Here is a 21,831-nt window from a genome sequence, read left to right as displayed (position 1 = left end):
TTTCAAAGATGGCTGTGAGGACACTGAAGAAGCCAAGGGTCCTGATTCCCCAGCACATCAATTGACCGAAAAAGCGAAACAAATGACTGTGAACGATAGCCAAATCGCAAGCAGAGATGTCAGTGATGAGGGTGGCATATCAGTTGGCACATGCAATGGAATTGTTTCAGGTAAATCTGTTACAAAGTTGTTGAATTGAATAAAAATAGTGGCGAATGCATATTGCTTGGGATTATTTGATGAAGTTTATAGCGATAAAGAACTATTGAAGGGAATCATAATATGTGACGAAACATAAGTTGCGGGTATAACATTGAATCTGAGGCTCAGTCGTCCCAGAGGAAGGACGAGGAGGAAGTTCGACATCTTGTGCACAAAACCATCTGTTAAGAAAAGTCTGGATATGTGGCGGAGAAATTCGTGGTTCTTGCACCATAATATTGCATTTATCACATTTCGTTGCATATTCGTGAATTTTTCCCCAAAGACAATATTGTAATGATGCCCTAGCTCCCATATTCGGACCAAGCAGGGTAACACAGTGATGAGGACACTGGACTTGCACTCGAGACGACGACGGTTCAAATCCGCATCCGATCATCCCGATTTAGGTTTTCTGTGATTTCCCTAAATCGCTTAAGGCAAATGCCGGGATGGTTCCTTCGGAAGGGCACGGTCGCTTTTCTTCGCCATCCTTACCTAATCTGAGCCTCTGCTGTGTCACTAATGACCTCATTATCGATGGAATGTTAAAACACTAATCTCTTCCTTGAATATTCGGTTTATGTCACTTTTATTTGTTCCCAAAAATAAAAAAAACTGTAAATGGCAGTCTTTTACAGCATAAAGAGATTAAATGCACATCATTGAGAGGACTAAAGCTGTCCCAACAACTGAGTTCCAGAAGTGTTACAGTATTTGGTAAAAGCTCTGGCATAAGTGAATGGTGAATATTTTGAAGGGAATAACATTGATGCAGACTAATGAATAAAGCCAGCATTAGATTGAATATTCACTACGATAATCCTATTGCTTCCATTAACACTGTCCACGATATCATCAATGCCAGGAGCCAAACAACATAATATTGTTATCCATCCAAGCTTCGTCGATATAAAAGAAGTTTCTGCTCTTTTAATTTCCTTACTTATATCAGGTATCTGAATAGCCAGTCAATTACATCAGTTATTTCTACCAGAATCTTTCTTTTAGTTGCACATTTCTTTGTGAGAAATCCCATTTTACACAGTGTCTTGTGCGAAACAACTTTCTACCATGGAAAATGGATTTTTTGTTTTATTGGAATAAGTAATTTGTGTAATGTTGGCGCTATTAATTTACTTATTTATTTGACTGATATAAAAGCCCTCCATCGTTTCCCGAATTACGGATATTTTATAGCTGCCTTTAACGATGGGCTTCCTCTTAAAAGTGTTAGTGCTCATTCCAGGCGATTCGAGTAAACCATGTGGTTTATTTTCATCTTCTTTCTGATACATCCTTTCGTGACTTTTGTATAAAATTCAGGCCTTTGGTTGGGACTCGCAACGTTAACCAACACCTCTTTTTGATTCAATTCTTCAATACATGCTGTAATTACATTGACGAATGAATGCTCTCTACTTCGAAAATACCTCTATTTGTATTATGCACAGTTTCTCGCTATCTAGTGTGCATATCCATCGCTTCTGAATAACTAAGAGTATCACAAAATATTCAAACTGAACTGGCTTACTCTATTAACTAAAATTGCACAAATCAACGTAAATTACTGCAAGCTGAACAACACTTTCAGACAGGAAACAGGCAACTGATTTTGGGTATGCCATTAGTGCAGGAGGAGGGTCCCTCCTGGTAGCGCCACTTCCCTACCAAAACCGCTATTTACTCATGAGTTTGCTGACAAACTATTCTGAGGAATTCCAATGACGATGGATGATCTGAAACACAGCTTTAGATTTATCTTATAGTTAATACTAACTATTGGTTGTCTTTTGAAACTGTGTTCGCTTATCTGTAAGATAAAAAGCATATACATAATAATTGAGGGAAATGGCTGCAGATATTGACTCAAAGTTTTACTCAAGCCCTCTTGTGTATGTTACCGATAGAAAACATTTCATCAAACTAATGTGTCATTAGTACATGGATGACTGAACCGAAATTCTAGTTCTGCTTGCTTTGTAGTTAGCAATCTGTCTCATTATGTTAACCCAGTAAAGGGATTGATAGAGTATTTTCACTCACCTCTGTCCTACAGCATAATTGTACATGACAGTGTAGCAAACAAAAGGAGGCCCTATTTATTATAAAGAAAAGTGCATCCAGAATCTTGTGTTAAGCTGATAATGAAAGATCTTGCAGAATTGTTTTTGGGGATATAGGTATTCTACACTTGCTTTATTTCCTAAAATAATATATGTTCATTACAAGAGTGATTTAGATGTGAACTACAAAATTCAGTACCACAATACTAGAAGTAAAACTTTCGAGATAGACTATGAGTTCCTGTCTCTCATACGATCAGAATGTAGATTTATATTCTGGTTGAATGTCTACAATAGGTTGTTGGTAGACTTCAGACAGTGAATTAAAATCCCGACACAGAAATGAACTAAACTGTTTTTACTTACATCTTCTAAGAACAGATTAGATTGCAAACAGGTCTAAAACTGTTAAGATATTATCTATAATTTGTCAGAATTGGTATACTACAGAATTGAGATACCAGTACTTTATTCATCATTATTAAATCTTGCTTCAGGACATTGTAAATAACATCCCATGTTGTTTCAAAACTGTAATAGAGAATTCTAGCTTCTTGTAGCATCCTCCTTTTACCAGTAATATTAACATCAGCATCAGCTGCTCATGGGCAGTAATTGCTCTCCTCATACAAGTATTTTTCCATATTATACAAGGGGTTATGACCGTTAAAATATAGTTGAATTTTTCCATACACATCCACAAATAATTACGCAACAGCTTAGTCACTTTCCACTGAAATGTCTTTTCTAGACCGACAGGTGGCTGTCAGCAGACACATGGAGTTTGTAACATGTGAACCCACCACATTTGCAGTGATTTATTCCATGTCCCACCATTTGGGCAGATGTCTGTCAGGCAGATCGATGTGTGTGGTCCAGCCTTAACCCTTTCAGGATGCAAGGTCCGTATACATGGCCTGATGCGGCAGTCGCTATGGGACACAAGGCCGTATATGTGGCCTGATTGTTGTGTCACACCCCCAGCACTGTATCTAGGGACTGGCTTGGATGATCTACGCAGGACAGGGCGCATCCTGACAAAAGGGTAATTGTTCTGACTAATTTCAGACGGGGGTCGTCACCACTTTCTTGTTATATGTCATAATAGCAAAGAAAAGAGGAGAGACACCAAAGAGTCATTTGCAGTTTCGGAAGAGTCTCGTGAAGGTGCTCTTGGGCGACGTTAGGGCTCAATTAACCCGTCAAGGAAGAGGCCACATTCTGAGCATGGTGACCAAACAGGATGGACAGCCTATACCATGCTATCACGAGAATAGCCATCTGAAAACATGGTGACTGTGTCGTTTGCAGTGATCGCTCCAACCAAGGAGGACGAAAACGATCCCCCTTGTTTTGCAAAACTTGTCCGTCCAACCATTCCCTTCGTGTGCCTGAGTGCTTCAACAGGTATCACAAACTAGAAAAATACCAAAAGGACTTGTAAAATCGATATGCCAAAGTTGTAAAGTTTGTTTTAAGCCAATTTTATGAAATTTTATAGTTTATTGACATAAATTAAATTTTTCATCCTTCAAAATTGACTTTTTATTTTTCTTCCCATGCACGTCCCATAAGAGAAAAAATTGTATTTCATAAGTCATTTTAAAGATAAAACTTTTAAGAATAAGATACACCTAATTTTAATATGGCAAATTCAATGTTGCACCTCTCAACTGAAAAAGTAACAAAAAATCGTTTTTTTTCATTTTTCTATTTTAACACCACCGCCAAGTCAAAAAGTGCGCGATATGGAATAATGAAATTATTACTGGCAAGTAAATAGCGTGTTTTAAGCTTCATTACAAAAAAATTACACCAATAAGTCAAAAACTGTACATTTTGTAAGCGATGAAAGAAATCTAAGGGATATGGAACCCGCACAGTGCCGCCGAATTGCTCCGCTTTGGGGAAACGCACTCCATCCCGAAAGTGTTAACCACAATACCACAGAAAAGACATGCAACTCTCAGCGATGTTGTGATTCAACTTAGGGTCTCCTGAAGGCTTTTATCCACTGATACATAATTAACTGACATTTAATTATAGGAAATCATACTAAGGGTGATGTGTTTATGATGAATCTCCAATATGCCATGGTCTTAAAATGGCATATTGTCATAATATGCAAGTTATGATATGAAAACAACGAAATACGACGAAATCAGTTGGGTTCACCAAGGTTGTCATTTCTGAGTAAGCTGAGCATGTCATGAATGTGATCTTTCTAAATCTACATCTACATCCATACTCCGCAAGCCACCTGACGATGTGTGGCGGAGGGTACCTTGAGTTCCTCTATCAGTTCTCCCTTCTATTCCAGTCTCGTATTGTTCGTGGAAAGAAGGATTGTCGGTATGCCTCTGTGTGGGCTCTAATCTCTCTGATTTTACCCTCATGGTCTCTTCGCGAGATATATGTAGGAGGGTGCAATATACTGCTTGACTCCTCGGTGAAGGTATGTTCTCTAAACTTCAACAAAAGCCCTTACCGAGGTACTGAGCGTCTCTCCTGCAGAGTCTTCCACTGGAGTTTATCTACCATCTCCATAATGCTTTTGCGGTTACTAAATGATCCTATAATGAAGTGCGCTGCTCTACGTTGGATTTTCTCTATCTCTTCTATCAACCCTATCTGGTACGGATCCCACACTGCTGAGCAGTATTCAAGAAGTGGGTGAACAAGTGTACTGTAACCTACTTCCTTTGTTTTCGGATTGCATTTCCTTAGGATTCTTCCAATGAATCTCAGTCTGGCATCTGCTTTACCGACAATCAACTTTATATGATCATTCTATTTTAAATCACTCCTAATGCATACTCCCATATAATTTATGGAATTAACTGCTTCCAGTTGCTGACCTGCTATACTGTAGTTAAATGTTAAGGGATCTTTCTTTCTATGTATTTGTCTCTTTCAAGAGACAGCTGCATTCCAAAAAGAAGTAGTGACCCATATTGGCTGGAATGGCTAACAAATCAGCGTCCATATTTGAGCACTACCTAACATTAGGAGATAGTACTGCAAGCGACTACACTCTCATAGCCTTGAAGATGAATTCATTTACTCAGAAACAGGTAATGAAGTGAGTTTGCAACACATATTGCTAAAAATGCAAACAAAATTGAAGAAAGAGAAAGATTGATCAAAATGGTCTAGACAGTTAGGACAAGGCAGTTTTTTACACATATATTTGTCGCACAACACACCTGACAACAGGTGTATTTCTTAGAGGATCTACTTGAAAACATATACATAATTATCCTTTATAATACACTCCTGGAAATGGAAAAAAGAACACATTGACACCGGTGTGTCAGACCCACCATACTTGCTCCGGACACTGCGAGAGGGCTGTACAAGCAATGATCACACGCACGGCACAGCGGACACACCAGGAACTGCGGTGTTGGCCGTCGAATGGCGCTAGCTGCGCGGCATTTGTGCACCGCCGCCGTCAGTGTCAGCCAGTTTGCCGTGGCATACAGAGCTCCATCGCAGTCTTTAACACTGGTAGCATGCCGCGACAGCGTGAACGTGAACCGTATGTGCAGTTGACGGACTTTGAGCGAGGGCGTATAGTGGGCATGCGGGAGGCCGGGTGGACGTACCGCCGAATTGCTCAACACGTGGGGCGTGAGGTCTCCACAGGACATCGATGTTGTCGCTAGTGGTCAGCGGAAGGTGCATGTGCCCGTCGACCTGGGACCGGACCGCAGCGACGCACGGATGCACGCCAAGACCGTAGATTCCTACGCAGTGCCGTAGGGGACCGCACCGCCACTTCCCAGCAAATTAGGGACACTGTTGCTCCTGGGGTATCGGCGAGGACCATTCGCAACCGTCTCCATGAAGCTGGGCTACGGTCCCGCACACCGTCAGGCCGTCTTCCGCTCACGCCCCAACATCGTGCAGCCCGCCTCCAGTGGTGTCGCGACAGGCGTGAATGGAGGGACGAATGGAGACGTGTCGTCTTCAGCGATGAGAGTCGCTTCTGCCTTGGTGCCAATGATGGTCGTATGCGTGTTTGGCGCCGTGCAGGTGAGCGCCACAATCAGGACTGCATACGACCGAGGCACACAGGGCCAACACCCGGCATCATGGTGTGGGGAGCGATCTCCTACACTGGCCGTACACCACTGGTGATCGTCGAGGGGACACTGAATAGTGCACGGTACATCCAAACCGTCATCGAACCCATCATTCTACCATTCCTAGACCGGCAAGGGAACTTGCTGTTCCAACAGGACAATGCACGTCCGCATGTATCCCGTGCCACCCAACATGCTCTAGAAGGTGTAAGTCAACTACCCGGGCCAGCAAGATCTCCGGATCTGTCCCCCATTGAGCATGTTTGGGACTGGATGAAGCGTCGTCTCACGCGGTCTGCACGTCCAGCACGAACGCTGGTCCAACTGAGGCGCCAGGTGGAAATGGCATGGCAAGCCGTTCCACAGGACTACATCCAGCATCTCTACGATCGTCTCCATGGGAGAATAGCAGCCTGCATTGCTGCGAAAGGTGGATATACACTGTACTAGTGCCGACATTGAGCATGCTCTGTTGCCTGTGTCTATGTGCCTGTGGTTCTGTCAGTGTGATCATGTGATGTATCTGACCCCAGGAATGTGTCAATAAAGTTTCCCCTTCCTGGGACAATGAATTCACGGTGTTCTTATTTCAATTTCCAGGAGTGTACAAAAACAAAAATACACTGCTAGAAAAAATATTAGTACACCCTTTTATCGATTTCCAATTCACTTTAGTCTGATTGTTGCAACATTGCATATGGATTAATTCATAGATCAATAGCACAAGCAGTTCTGAGATACTAAATATCAACCCATGCTGCAACACCCATACTAGTACATGATGAAGCCTCCACAGGCAGTCATGCAGTCGCTGGCTCTGGCATCTATTCGCTTGTAGAGATGGTGTATACTGTCCTCCAATACGTTATTCCATACCTGCTCGACCTGTTCACATAGTTGACAGTTGTTGGTAGACGAGCCACATAAGTCGCTTCTCGACCCATCGTACCTCACAACTCCAGAGAACATGCTGGCCAGGGAAGTTGCTGTACATCTTGTAGGACATGTTGAGTGGCACGGACAGTATGTGCGTGAGCATTATTATGTTGGAACATTTCATCATCTTACGATTGCAAAACCGGCCAAAGGATTGATCTAAAACACTCTGCATGTACTGAGCACTGGTTAGCTTCCCCTATAGAAACACCAAAGTGGAAGAAAGGTTCTAGTTTATCATAGCACAGACAGTAGGCCTGGATTGGGACCAGTGTGTCTTGGATAAATGCACTCTACGAGACAGCACTCATCAGGTCTACGTCATTCATGCAAATGACCATTACTTGCATGCAGACAGAATCTGCTTTCATTGTTGAAGACCGCAGCGTGCCATTCCATCTTCCCCGTGATCCTCAGACAACACCAGTGGTGCTGAGGTGGGAGTGGAAGAAGCGCTAGAGGTGTGCATACCTATAGTCCCACTGCTAATGAGCAGTTCGCAACAGTTCATGTTGACACACTTGGGCTTTCAAGGCCTCTTATCTGTACAATCTACCACTGCTGCCCTTACAATACGACGATATTGGCGGGCGTCTGTGCTGCATGGACGTCCAGAACCTCATCTATGCGTACGAGAATGTTTACATCACCTTTGACGTCGGCACTGTTTTACCACTGACGCAGCACATCCAAGTTGTATAGCAGTTCTGCGAAAGGACTGCCTCGCCACGTGGAATACCAGAATTTGATTCCTTTCATACCCTCCCAGTTGGCTTTTGGAAGCACAAGTGTGTCTCTGTTGCATGGTTGTCTGCTTGCTTTGCCCATTTGCACCACACTGTGCCTTTTGGCTGTGAGTGTTCCCCATTACAAGGTAGACACAGATGGCGCACTGGTTGCTATGCTTCTAGGCTATCTGTTGGTTGATGATGTAGAAACCATTATAAGTACACCTACTATCCCACAGATGGCATATGGTGTCATGAGATCAAAATCGATGTGTTCTATTTTTTCCAGCGCTGTATATGTAATTATCGTTTGATGCTCGAAACTCGTCTGGTAATATGGTAAAGTACTTCTGTTAGTAAAGCAATTTCTCCACGTACATGGCTGGAAACAACGTCATGATTCCTGGCAACAGGAAGAAGCTACAAGGATCTAGAAATTTCTGCTGCAGTTTCGAAACAAGTATTGACTGAATTCACACTTAATACATGCTAAGCTATTAAGGCTGCCATTAAAGAGGATTTCATGAACGCAAGTAAAAGAGCGCAGTTTTGTAATATACCAGTTCTGATTAGTTAGCGACTATACTTTTACAGTTTTATATGTGTTTGAAACTCTGTATATTCTTAGAAATTGTAGGCATGGCCAATGAGCTGTAGTTTAGTTTGTTTCAAAGTTGGGACTTTTAATTCCCTACCTGAAGTCTACCAGCAATATCTTACAGACTTTTGCACTAGAATATAAAACTTCATTCTTAACTCCAGATTTTGATTCATAATCCATTTCGAAAGTTCTAATTCGAATACTGTGGCAGTGAATTCTACAGTGCATTTTTAATTCACTCTTGTTGTGAACCATACATTACTTTAGGAAATAAATAAAGCGTAAGAATACCTATGTCCCTGCAATATCTTCCATTATCGGCTTAACACAAGATTCTGAGTGCACTTTTCTTTAGAATAAATAGGGTTACTTTTTTTGCTACAGAGTTGTGTGGGTTTATGGTGTAGGACAATACTGAGTGAACGTATGCTTGGAGTGCATTTACCAGATCAACATAGTGGGACATATTTATAACTGAAAAACAGGCAGAGCTAGAATTTTGGTTCAGTTATCCACAAGCTAATGATATCTCAGTTTGATGAAATGGTTTATATCAGTAGCAACTACAATAGGGATTGAGTAAAAGCTCTGTGGCAATATCTGTAGGCATCTCCCTCAGTTATTACCTGTATGCTTTTTGTCTCACACATAATTGAATACAGTTGCAAGTGACAAGCAATAGTTACTGTTATCTACAAGTTAAACCTTAAACTATGTTTCATATGATCAATCTTTGTTGGAATCATTCAGAAAGCAGAGAAGGTTAGAAGGCCACAAAGTTGGCTTATATATTTCGACGTCCCGAGTGCCAGATCGAATAGATTTCGCTACTTTGCTCATCTGTTTGTGGTAAACAGTCTGCAGCGAATTTATTTTCTGTTGTCATTTTCCTGTTTGCCATACGTTCCACCACTTGTAAGTTCTCTATCTATGCTTGTAGCCAACTTCCCTCTTAGCTCAAATCCTGTATTCCTCGGTCTTAATTTTCGAAAAACATGTGTGACTGCTATATATTTAAATAAATTCAGCAATATATTTTTTTCAGCACTGATGTGTATCTGCCTTTTTAAAATTGACCATGTGCACACAGACGAGAAACACAAGACTGAACTAACAGCTGACACCAACATATTTCAAACATCAGATTTGTGGTGATGTCCTGACCACACATCACACATGTCTACACAGATGTCGTTGATGTTCACATCTTTGAGGGATTTTTTTCACACATACAATTCCAACTTCCATGTTTGTGCACATTTCACATCTGCACAACTCTCCTGACCACACGCAACAATCTGTCTATGTAGACGTGATGTAAACAGACTTTTGTACAGGCACAGGCACCAACAAGCTACTCCTATATCAAATAACTGCATTGGAACTTCAGATGTAGTATGTAAACAACACTGTCCTTAATTCGGTTGTACTTTGCTTTTACAGCATTATAGCTACATCTTTTTAATGTAGAAATATATGATTTATAATAATAAATTCCATATCCAGTGTAAATGAAACAGCATAGTTCCATCAAGGATATATATTCTAAGAAACAAAATAGAATTTTATTACATGCACGGTGGAATACCACAGAAATTAATTTTTTGCAAACAAGTTTTAGATAAAATCAAATGGAATTGTATGTCTCAAAATAATGTGTTAGAAAGACTTGGCCAATATGTTACATGTGAGAAAAGCTGAAAAAGATATAAATATTTCTGGAAAACAGTGTGGTAACCAAACAAATTCATAACATGGTATCGAGTCTCTTAGGCGATTATTACAAATGAATGCTCTTTTAGCCTACAGTCTCTTACATTTTATTCTTTATGTAAATATATCTGTTGACATACAGAGACAATATATCTTTGTACATAGCAGATACTTCCATTTAAGATGTAGAAAATCATGTAAAAGAACAGTAGTTGAGGCTCTTAACAAGTGGGTGAGTGGTAATAAATATACCTGATTTCCAGTAATATGTTGTACAATGTTACTCATACTGATAAAGTAATATATGGCATTAATATCAGGGTAGTTGAATAAACTCTACTTAATCTTTTTGTATCTTTATAAATGCTATTGTAAAGGATGGCACAGCATTACACTTTCATAAAAATAAAGCACTAATAACATATTGTTGAATCAGAGGAGATGTGGAACAATAATATATTATGAGTAAAGTGATATGGGATTATTTACCCATATGGTTCTTACCTGTTGTGTTGGGCACTGCTGTGAATTTGTATGTGGCAGGTCCAGTATAGATGAACACAGACGCAGTTAGATGTATTGACACAATTCCTTCAAGACCATTCTGCAAATACAAATTAAATTAACTTATTTATCATAAACCTCGGTATCAAAATAAGCATTAGATATGGGCAAAAAAGTAAACTGTGTGTCTTTTTTCCAGCTGCACATGAGAATGAGACAAAAATAGTCGAAGATTTTCGCAGTGATAAAAGAGCTGAACTGTGTGATTACTCGCTAATTTCTTATACCACCTGCAGAATCTTGAAGGCTTATCTGAGTAAAAAAATCGATTGAAAGTTTCTACCAAGATTTTATTGCCTTTATAGTAAAGATTGCAGAATCCCTTCATGATGATATCAGACAGTACTAGCAGTACGTAAGTTATTTAGCCACAGATACTGCTTATTCCAAGATATCTTGCTTTGTTCGATTTTTGACATATTCAGAGTACTATGAATTATTAGAATAAATTTATTTACCAACAATATATCCTGTAATGATATGTATAAACTTTATTGTAGTAGCAGCTACCATCGAATACAGAACGATAAATTTAATATCATTATATGCTATAATATGGACAATAACCAAGCAACTATCATCATACGCAGCAATTCATATTATCTTAGAGCCACACTGATTACAAATGTTACATTTTTATTTAATCCATCTGGCAACAGGGCATGACTTATGAAACTGACCAATAGTGCTTTCAACAGAAGCTCTGTTCAACCAACTGACTCTAATACCACTGTAGTAAGCAACTCTGACACAAAGAAACCCAGTGACTGTACTTTAATAAAGAATGTGAGTGGCTGGCAAGGATGTGGTCAATAGTGTACACAAACAGTTATGAGTTACCATCTGTGGTACAAAATGTCTGAATATAGGGTTGTTTGGGGGAGGAGAGCAGACAGCGAGGTCATCGGTCTCATTGGATTAGGGAAGGACGGAGAAGGAAGTCTTCCATGCCCTTTCAAAGGAACCATTATGGCATTTGCCTGGAGCAATTTAGGGAAATCACGGAAAACCTAAATCAGGATGGCCAGACGCAGGATTGAACTGACGTCTTAGCGAATGCGAGTCCAGTGTGCTAGCCACTGCGCCACCTTGCTCGGTGTCTGAATGTAGTATTAGAATTAAGTAACTGGCAATCATGAAATTTATTGATGTCAAAGCAAAAGTCATAAAGGATGTTATTTATAAAGTAAAGTACTGAGAAGTAAAAAAGGTAAGTTTCATGTGAACATTTCAAAATGAACTTCTGTGTGTGCAGTTTGGGTTCAAGCCACGGGTTTTTTACGATCATATCAGAATAAAATCATAACAAGCGTTTCGTGTTACACTGTAATTTAAGTATCAATCTCTTTAACATAATTTTTACACAAAGTAGCATAATAGATAGTCTGGCCTTTCCTGGCTGCTGTACGACAGACAGATCACCTACATAGTTGCTTTGTGCCGTTTGTTCATTTCCTTTTTGATACTTCTGTTCCTCTCACATTCGCTGAGCACTGAACTTTTTAGTTTTGTTGGATTATTTTCGATGCGAGCTTTTCTCAGACAGTTATTTTTTCTATAACTGGACATCCCCCCCCATGAACCATGGACCTTGCCGTTGGTGGGGAGGCTTGCGTGCCTCAGTGATGCAGATAGCCGTACCATAGGTGCAACTACAAGGGAGGGGTATCTGTTGAGAGGCCAGACAAACATGTGGTTCCTGAAGAGGGGCAGCGGCCTTTTCAGTTGTTGCAGGGGCAACAGTCTGGATGATTGACTCATCTGGCCTTGTAACACTAACCAAATGGCCTTGCTGTGCTGGTACTGCAAACGGCTAAAAGCAAGGGGAAACTACAGCTGTAATTTTTCCTGAGGGCATGCAGCTTTACTGTATGGTTAAATGATGATGGCGTCCTCTTGGGTAAGATATTCCAGAGGTAAAATAGTCGCCAATTTGGATCTCCGGGTGGGGACTACTCAGGAGGACGTTGTTATCAGGAGAAAGAAAACTGGCGTTCTATGGATCGGAGCATGGAATGTCAGATCCCTTAATCAGGCAGGTAGGTTAGAAAATTTAAAAAGGGAAATGGATAGATTAAAGTTACATCTAGTGGGAATTAGTGAAGTTCGGTGGCAGGAGGAACAAGACTTCTGGTCAGATGAATACAGGATTATAAATGCAAAATCAAATAGGGGTAATGAAGGAGTAGGTTTAATAATGAGTAGGAAAATAGGAATGTGGGTAAGCTAATACAAACAGCATAGTGGACGCATTATTGTGGCCAAGATAGATACAAAGCCCACACCTATGCCAATTACCTCACAAGATGACAAAGAGATTGATGAAAAGTCTCATGAGATAAAATAAATTATTCAGATAGTGAAGGGAGACGAAAATTTAATAGTCATGGTTGACTGGAACTCGATAGTAGGCAAAGGAAGAGAAGAAAACATAGTAGGTGAATATGAAATGGGAGGATGGAATGAAAGAGGAAGCTGCCTGGTAGAATTTTGCACAGAGCATAACTTAATCATAGCTAGCACTTGGTTCAAGAATCATAAAAGGAAGTTGTATACATGGAAGAAGCCTGGCGGTACTGGAAGGTCTCAGATAGATTATATAATGGTAAGATAGAGATTCAGGAACCAGGTTTTAAATTGTAAGACGTTTCCAGGGGCAGATGTGGACTCTGACCACAATCTATTGGTTATGAACTGTAGATTAAAACTGAAGAAACTGCAAAAAGGTATGAATTTGAGGAGATGGGACCTGGATAAACTGAAAGAACCAGAGGTTGTAGAGAGCTTCAGGGAGAGCATTAGGGAGCGACTGACATTTGAGAGATGAAATAATGAAGGTAGCAGAAGATCAAGTAGGTAAAAAGATGAGGGCTAATAGAAATCTTTGGGTAACAGAAGAGATATTGAATTTAATTGATGGAAGGAGAAAATACAAAAATGCAATAAATGAAGTGGGCAAATAGGAATACAAACGTCTCAAAAATGAGATCGAGAGGAAGTCTAAAATAGCTAAGCAGGGATGGCTAGAGGACAAATGTAAGGATATAGAGGCTTATCTCACTAGGGGTAAGATAGAAACTGCCTATAGGAAAATTAAAGAGACCTTTGGAGAAAAGAGAACCACTTGTGTGAGTATCAAGAGCTCAGATAGAAACCGAATTCTAAGCAAAGAAGGGAAAGCAGTAAGGTGGAAAGAGTATATAGAGTGTCTATACAAGGGTGATGTACTTGAGGACAATATTATAGAAATGGAAGTGAATGTAGATGAAGATGAAGTAGGAGATATGATACTGTGTGAAGAGTTTGACAGAGCACTGAAAGACCTGAGTCGAAACAAAGCTCCAGGAGTAGACAACATTCCATTAGAACTACTGACGGCCTTGGAGAGCCAGTCCTGACAAAACTCTACCATCTGGTGAGCAAGATGTATGAGACAGGCGAAATACCCTCAGACTTCAAGAAGAATATAATAATTCCAATCCCAAAGAAAGCAGGTGTTGACAGATGTGAAAATTGCCGAACTATCAGTTTAATAAGTCACAGCTGCAAAATACTAACGAGAATTCTTTACAGACAAATGGAAAAACTGGTAGAAGCCGACCTCAGGGAAGATCAGTCTGGATATCATAGAAATGTTGGAACTTGTCTTAGAAAATAGATTAAGGAAAGGCAAACCTACGTTTCTCGCATTTGTAGACATAGAGAAAGCTATTGACAGTGTTGACTGGAATACTCTCTTTTAAATTCTGAAGGTGGTAGGGGTAAAATATAGGGAGCGAAAGGCTATTTACAATTTGTACAGAAACCAGATGGCAGTTATAAGAGTCGAGGGACATGAAAGGGAAGCAGTGGTTGGGAAGGGAGTGGGACAGGGTTGTAGCCTATCCCCGATGTTATTCAATCTGTATGTTGGGGAAACAGTAAAGGAAACAAAAGATAAATTCGGTGTAGGTATTAAAATCCATGGAGAAGAAATAAAAACTTCAAGGTTTGCCAATGACATTGTAATTCTGTCAGAGACAGCAAAGGACCTGGTAGAGCAGCTGAGCGGAATGGACAGTGACTTGAAAGGAGGATATAAGATGAACATCGACAAAAGCAAAACGAGGATAATGAAATGTAGTCGAATTAAATAGGGTGATGCTGCAGGAATTGGATTTGGAAATGAGAGGCTTAAAGTATTAAATGAGTTTTGGTATTTGGGGAGCAAAATAACTGATGGTGGTCGAAGTAGAGAGGATTTAAAATGTAGACTGGCAATGGCAAGGAAAGCGCTTCTGAAGAAGAGAAATTTGTTAACATCGAGTATAGACTTAAGTGTCAGGAAGTCGTTTCTGAAAGTATTTGTATGGAATGTAGCCATGTATGGAAGTGAAACGCGGACGATAAATAATTTAGGCAAGAGGAGAATAGAAGCTTTCGAAATGTGGTGCTACAGAAGAATGCTGAAGATTAGATGGGTAGATCACATAACTAATAAGGAGGTATTGAAGAGAATTGGAGAGAAGAGAAATTTGTGGCGCATCTTGACTAGAAGAAGAGATCGGTTGGTAGGGCATATTCTGAGGCATCAAGGGATCACCAATTTAGTATTGGAGGGCAGTGTGGAGGGTAAAAGTCGTAGAGGGAGACCAAGAGATGAATACACTAAACAGATTCAGAAGGATGTATGTTGCAGTAAGTACTGGGAGATGAAGAAGCTTGTACAGGATAGCTTGGAGAGCTGCATCAAACCAGTCTCTGGACTGAAGACCACAACAACAGCAACTGGACATATTTACAATTCATAAGAGAGGGCATATCTCATTATTTTGTATTTATCAACTTAATACGAATTTACAGCTACATTCTGGCGAATATCGTTTTTTATGCATTATTCATCTCATAGTTCTTAAGAGATTGAAATCTGATAGCATTTTATCTCACAAGAAAGTTCGACGATTTGCAGATAGTTGCAGATAGTTGTTTTCACATCAGGAATGATATTTACTTGCTAGTGAAAATATACACATATTATATGTGAGACAACAGCACTATTGATGACAGGGACGAAAAAGTTGCAGCTCTGAGGTGGGATACCTGTGGGGCTGCAGATCAATGGCAGTCTTGGTTCGACTTTTGTATTGCATAGATGTCTTGTAAGTGTTATCTTGTAATAAAGTGTTATCTATTCATAAATATATCAACTGACTTACTGATACATCCTCTCATATCCATAGCGGAAATCTAGCACATTGGTGACCCTCGACTAATGCAGCAATCACGCCAGTCAGCAATTCGCTCATTTCTTTCTAGTGTGCACTATCAATGCCGCCATTTCCTGCTGTCCTGTTCACATCAAATGCTTCATCAGAAGACTCTGTATGGATCAAGCCTCGATGTGAGTCTCATTAGTGCAGTGATTGCTTTAATGGATAAACAGTGATTCCACCAGGACTGTGTTTGTGTGTGCAAATGACACAGCCTTAAGCTATTGCAACCGTCTCGCCACAACAAAGGCCGCCATTGTCCACCTTATTATTAGACTTTCAACATGATCCATCTTCACGCATGTTACAGATGGGGCTTGATGCTTCATCTTCAAATATTTTGACCAATTCTGAGGAGATCGTGACAACAGTGTAACCATGCAGCATCTTTCAGCTGCAAACACAGCCATAATTGGGATTGTACTACACCAGTGTTTCAATTACTGGATGCCATTACATGTTCCACATCCTCGCTGTGAGTGTTTTGTACAATCATTCAGTCTTACATTTCTCATGGTCTTTCACAAACTCAATAACTGCCCTTCAAAGACTTTCTCATTGACCTAAACTGCCTCAATTCCACACCAAGTAACCAGGCCTGTAGTTTGCTTCAGTAGAGTCTGTTTGCATCACTTGGAATACTGAATGACAATTCTAAATACGTCACATTGATCTGCGCCCCTCTGAACATGCTGACATCATTAGCGACGTCATCCTTGCGTTACCTGTGCATGAAATACGTCATAGCAAAATAGGCTTTACTACAATGACTGGCATGTACCCAAGGACAACAGTTACAACAGACCATATATAACAAGCAGTTGCAAGAAAAAACTCCATCACAGTTGTGACGCTGACTGCAAACTCTACTAGACACATATCTCATGCAAGACAATATGCTTTGGTCGCTCTGGACTGTGAAACTCTTTCAGCAACTTCAACTCATCCTGATTCCACATAAAATTCAGCTGATAGAAAACTTGCCCTATTGGACAGATTATACAGGGCTATTACAAATGATTGAAGCGATTTCATAAATTCACTGTAGCTCCATTCATTGACATATGATCACGACACACTACAGATACGTAGAAAAACTCATAAAGTTTTTTCTGCCGCCAGAGCGCTCAAGAGCGCAGTGAGACAAAATGGCGACAGGAGCCGAGATAGCGTATGTCGTGCTTGAAATGCACTCAAATCGGTCAGTCATAACAGTGCAACGATACTTCAGGACGAAGTTCAACAAAAATCCACCAACTGCTAACTCCATTCGGCGATAGTATGCGCAGTTTAAAGCTTCTGGATGCCTCTGTAAGGGGAAATCAACGGGTCGGCCTGCAGTGAGCGAAGAAACGGTTGAACGCGTGCGGGCAAGTTTCACGCGTAGCCCACGGAAGTCGACGAATAAAGCAAGCAGGGAGCTAAACGTACCACAGCCGACGGTTTGGAAAATCTTGCGGAAAAGGCTAAAGCAGAAGCCTTACCGTTTACAATTGCTACAAGCCCTGACACCCGATGACAAAGTCAAACGCTTTGAATTTTCGGCGTGGTTGCAGCAGCTCATATAAGAGGATGCGTTCAGTGCGAAACTTGTTTTCAGTGATGAAGCAACATTTTTTCTTAATGGTGAAGTGAACAGACACAATGTGCGAATCTGGGCGGTAGAGAATCCTCACGCATTCGTGCAGCAAATTCGCAATTCACCAAAAGTTAACGTGTTTTGTGCAATCTCACGGTTTAAAGTTTACGGCCCCTTTTTCTTCTGCGAAAAAAACTTTACAGGACACGTGTATCTGGACATGCTGGAAAATTGGCTCATGCCACAACTGGAGACTGACAGCGCCGACGTCATCTTTCAACAGGATGGTGCTCCACCGCACTTCCATCATGATGTTCGGCATTTCTTAAACAGGAGATTGGAAAACCGATGGATCGGTCGTGGTGTAGATCATGATCAGCAATTCATGTCATGGCCTCCACGCTCTCCCGACTTAAGCCCATGCGATTTCTTTCTGTGGGGTTATGTGAAAGATTCAGTGTTTAAACCTCCTCTACCAAGAAATGTGCCAGAACTGCGAGCTCGCATCAACGATGCTTTCGAACTCATTGATGGGGACATGCTGCGCCGAGTGTGGGAGGAACTTGATTAACGGCTTGATGTCTGCCGAATCACTAAAGGGGCACATATCGAACATTTGTGAATGCCTAAAAAAACTTTTTGAGTGTGCAAAGCATTGTGAAAATATCTCAAATAATAAAGTTATTGTAGAGCTGTGAAATCGCTTCAATCATTTGTAATAACCCTGTATATGTTCCTATAAGATCAGCAATGTATGAAATTTGAAGACATTGTACCACCACAGCACATTAGAATGCTGAAACCCATGACACTCCCCGAGCCACCCTAAATGAACCCAAGAACGGTTGACAGTGATGTAACTCCTAAAACCCTCAGAATATCCTGGCCAGCTGTACAGGGCAGCTCACAATACTGCGATGCTAAACCCCATTGTCACTACTCTACATAGATGTGCTGGTATCACATGTAATTCAACGACCTGGCACACAACTATCAGCTTCCATGCTCACACCCAGACACCAAGTGTGGATTGAGGTAAGTACGTTGGGCTGCACACGGATGATAAGCCAGCTTCGCATTTATTGAGCTGGATATGCATCGTCAGTGATGGATAAACCATCATATGGTTGACTGAAAATTCCTGATCATGACTCAGGCACAACTTACTTTTTGATGCTGGTTCAGATGTTAGTACAGTTCCCATGGACAAGTCTAATGACTCACCACACCAAACTGCCAACAAGTCTGTGATCTCAGTGCATGCAGTGGTCGATCTAGTGTTCCAGTGTATGAAAATCTTCACTGCCCATGGACCTTCCGCACCACCAACATAAACAAAACCATATTAGGCATGGACTTTCTTCCACTTTTCCACCTTTCATCTGAACTCGAATGAGTAACTCCTATACACTCAGCACCTCATCACCGAGCTTTTTGCCTCAGTGTTGCCTCTGCCAGCGCACCCTCTTGGGAGGTGCTTGTTCAACTAACAACATCTATCACAAATGCTCGGCTATCATGGTGACTGATGTGATCACAACGACACAGCAACAATACCTTGACACACATCAACAAGCAGAGATTGAACACGGATGTAATGAAGACCAATGCCTTCATCTTCACAATGTTTCACGAGCTCTCACAAGTGCACACACCCTAGAACAACATAAAATGCTCATGGCTGCCCACTCACATGATGGCCCAATCCCACCAGATCATCACCAAGCAGATGTGCTGCCGATGTAACACAATTCACCACTGTAAACACAGATTAGTCTGGCGCTTTTGGTCTCTCCTTCCAGTTCACCGATCCTGCATTCCACCTTCTTCATGATACGCAAGAGCGCCCGTCAATGCGCCATTCAAGAAACACAATGAATCACATCGTCGGTATGCATGCCCCACAAGGGCACCAACAGGTACACCAGTTAGCTCATGTTCTCCTGCCAGCAGTCAAGATGGCGATCAGTCAGGGATAGTTCACCCCTCTGGCAGCTCTTGTCCGTTGCCCATTAAAATCGTCCCAAGAACGGTACTCTCTGACTTTGTAGTGATAAGAGACTGCTCAGTTCTCTAACTGCAAATGATAGGTACCCCAACCCAACATACAGAATTTCACACTCGCACTCGCAGGTTCGGCAGTCTTCAGTGTGACAGACTGCAAAATGGCATACCTGCAAATACCAATGCATCCAGAAGACTTTGATAAAATGGTGATTTCTGCCCCAGTATCGCCTCTCCCAATGTAGTCCCTCTTGAGATCCATTGGTTTGACTAACAATGTTAACAATGAATGCTCAGCTACTGTTCAAGAGATTCATTGACAGTATCCTCTTTAAATTAGACTGTTTTTATGCATATCTCGATGACATCTTAATTCTCTCCTACAATGATGAAACCCACAAGCGCGATATCGAACTAATTCTCACTGCCCTCTGAAAGGCTGGAGTCATCATAAACGAGGAAAAATTGCAATTGTGAGAATCAGAGATAACATTCCTCACACACACACCTAATTGCTAGCAGTATTAAATCCACTCTGGAATGAATTGAATTCATCTGTCAGCTACAGCTTCCGCAAATGTATCATAATTTATGATGATTGCTTGAAATTCTCGATTTTTACTGTCACCCCTGTCACATGCAGTGGAAATTCAAGCCCCACACACTACCAGTCTCGCTAGACCAAACACACATTGCAAGAAGAAAATGGTACGAACACCACAAATGCAAACCGCATTCGACTGAGCCAAAGCCGACCTCGCCAAAGCAGCGGCACTTACCCACCTCCTGCCAGATGCACCCCTCTAGATCACGAAGGAATCAAGTAAGACAGATATCAGTCTAGTCCTTCAGCAAGTAGTAGACGGCAGGGCACACCCATAGAATAAATGTAAAACCTCAGAGCCGAAATGGTTCCATTTGAATAGGGACTCTATGGCATGTACAAAGCAGTACATATTTCTGTGACAAGAATGAAGGAAGATAAGTAGTGATATTCAAGGACCATAAACCAGTTGCAGGTGCAATACACAACCCATTCAAGGACGTCAGCACTTGTCACTTCTGTCACCAGGACTTGATCTCTCAATACATTAATGATGTTCAATATTTGTGAGGAGCTGATAATATTGTTGCAAACTGCTTGTCATGCTTTAACACCATTTTGTTCCAAAATACACTAAACAATCCTCACTCATGACCAAGTGTGCGGCCCATTGATCACAGACCTCATCAACAACAATACCTCAAGATTACATATCCATCAGTGTACTATGCCAGGTACTGACATTTCCTTAGTGTGCGACCACTCACACAGCAGAGTGAGGTCCCTCATACAAGCCTCCATGTGCTGCACACTTTTTGGCGAAATTTACAACCTGTTCTGTCAAATGGGAACCGAAGTTTATATACTGTGTAGCTTTTTATTCTGTTCGAGATATTCCAAAACGTAAATATTTTGGCCTATCCTGGATAAATAAGCGTGAAGCTAGTATAACACGAGCGAGCGAGGTTAAAATAGGTTTATTTCCATTTTAGGAGAAGATGACACCATTCTTCCCATCAATTACAACATCAAAACCATCCCACAAAACTTTGGCAACTACATCCCATCCCATCACATTGCACTGTTGGCCTATCTGAATGCATGCATTTGGTATGTACCTGTATTGTAGAATGATTTGATGTTCCATACCATTCTGTCAAGTGCGAATCAATCTTCAAGTCAAGTCTTGAAAATCATGGACAAAACTGTCAGCAACACACAACCAGTCTTTTGATAGGTGTCTCTCAAATAGATCACAGACAAATCGTAGCGTGCGAGTCGGTTAACCCATCAGCCAATGCCGCCTAAAGAAAAAGTGCCACCACAGTCTAACATAACAGTTGCGACACTCACTTCTGTAAAAGTTGTTACTGTTCGACAGTTAGAGCGACACTAGCGCTCCAAGCGACGAGAAAGGAGAACTTCAGATGCATTATAAGCACAGTGTTTGTTTTTCATCCCTTTCCTACGTGATTTACGAAATATTTGAATTACTTTTTTGCCTCCAAGAATTTTTGTGTTATCAGAAGATATAGATGTTTCTGAAAATGATTCTAAA

At 41.0% G+C, this 21,831-nt stretch overlaps 1 protein-coding gene across 2 annotated transcripts in view; it reads right to left on the bottom strand.

Annotated features, from left to right (window-relative positions):
* Positions 1–21,831, bottom strand: part of LOC124606997 (pantothenate kinase 3) — a 175,257-nt gene that overhangs the window by 93,884 nt on the left and 59,542 nt on the right. For both annotated transcript variants that reach the window (XM_047139145.1, XM_047139196.1), the window contains exon 2: positions 10,838–10,937. The gene's annotated coding sequence lies outside the window, so the exon portion shown is untranslated. The remainder of the gene's footprint in view (positions 1–10,837; positions 10,938–21,831) is intronic.

The sequence above is a fragment of the Schistocerca americana genome, chromosome 1 (genome assembly GCF_021461395.2).
Source record: "Schistocerca americana isolate TAMUIC-IGC-003095 chromosome 1, iqSchAmer2.1, whole genome shotgun sequence".
NCBI classification, from domain to species: Eukaryota; Metazoa; Arthropoda; class Insecta; order Orthoptera; family Acrididae; genus Schistocerca; species Schistocerca americana.
Note: the sequence above shows the minus strand (reverse complement) of the source record. Positions and strands in the feature narration are given on the sequence as shown.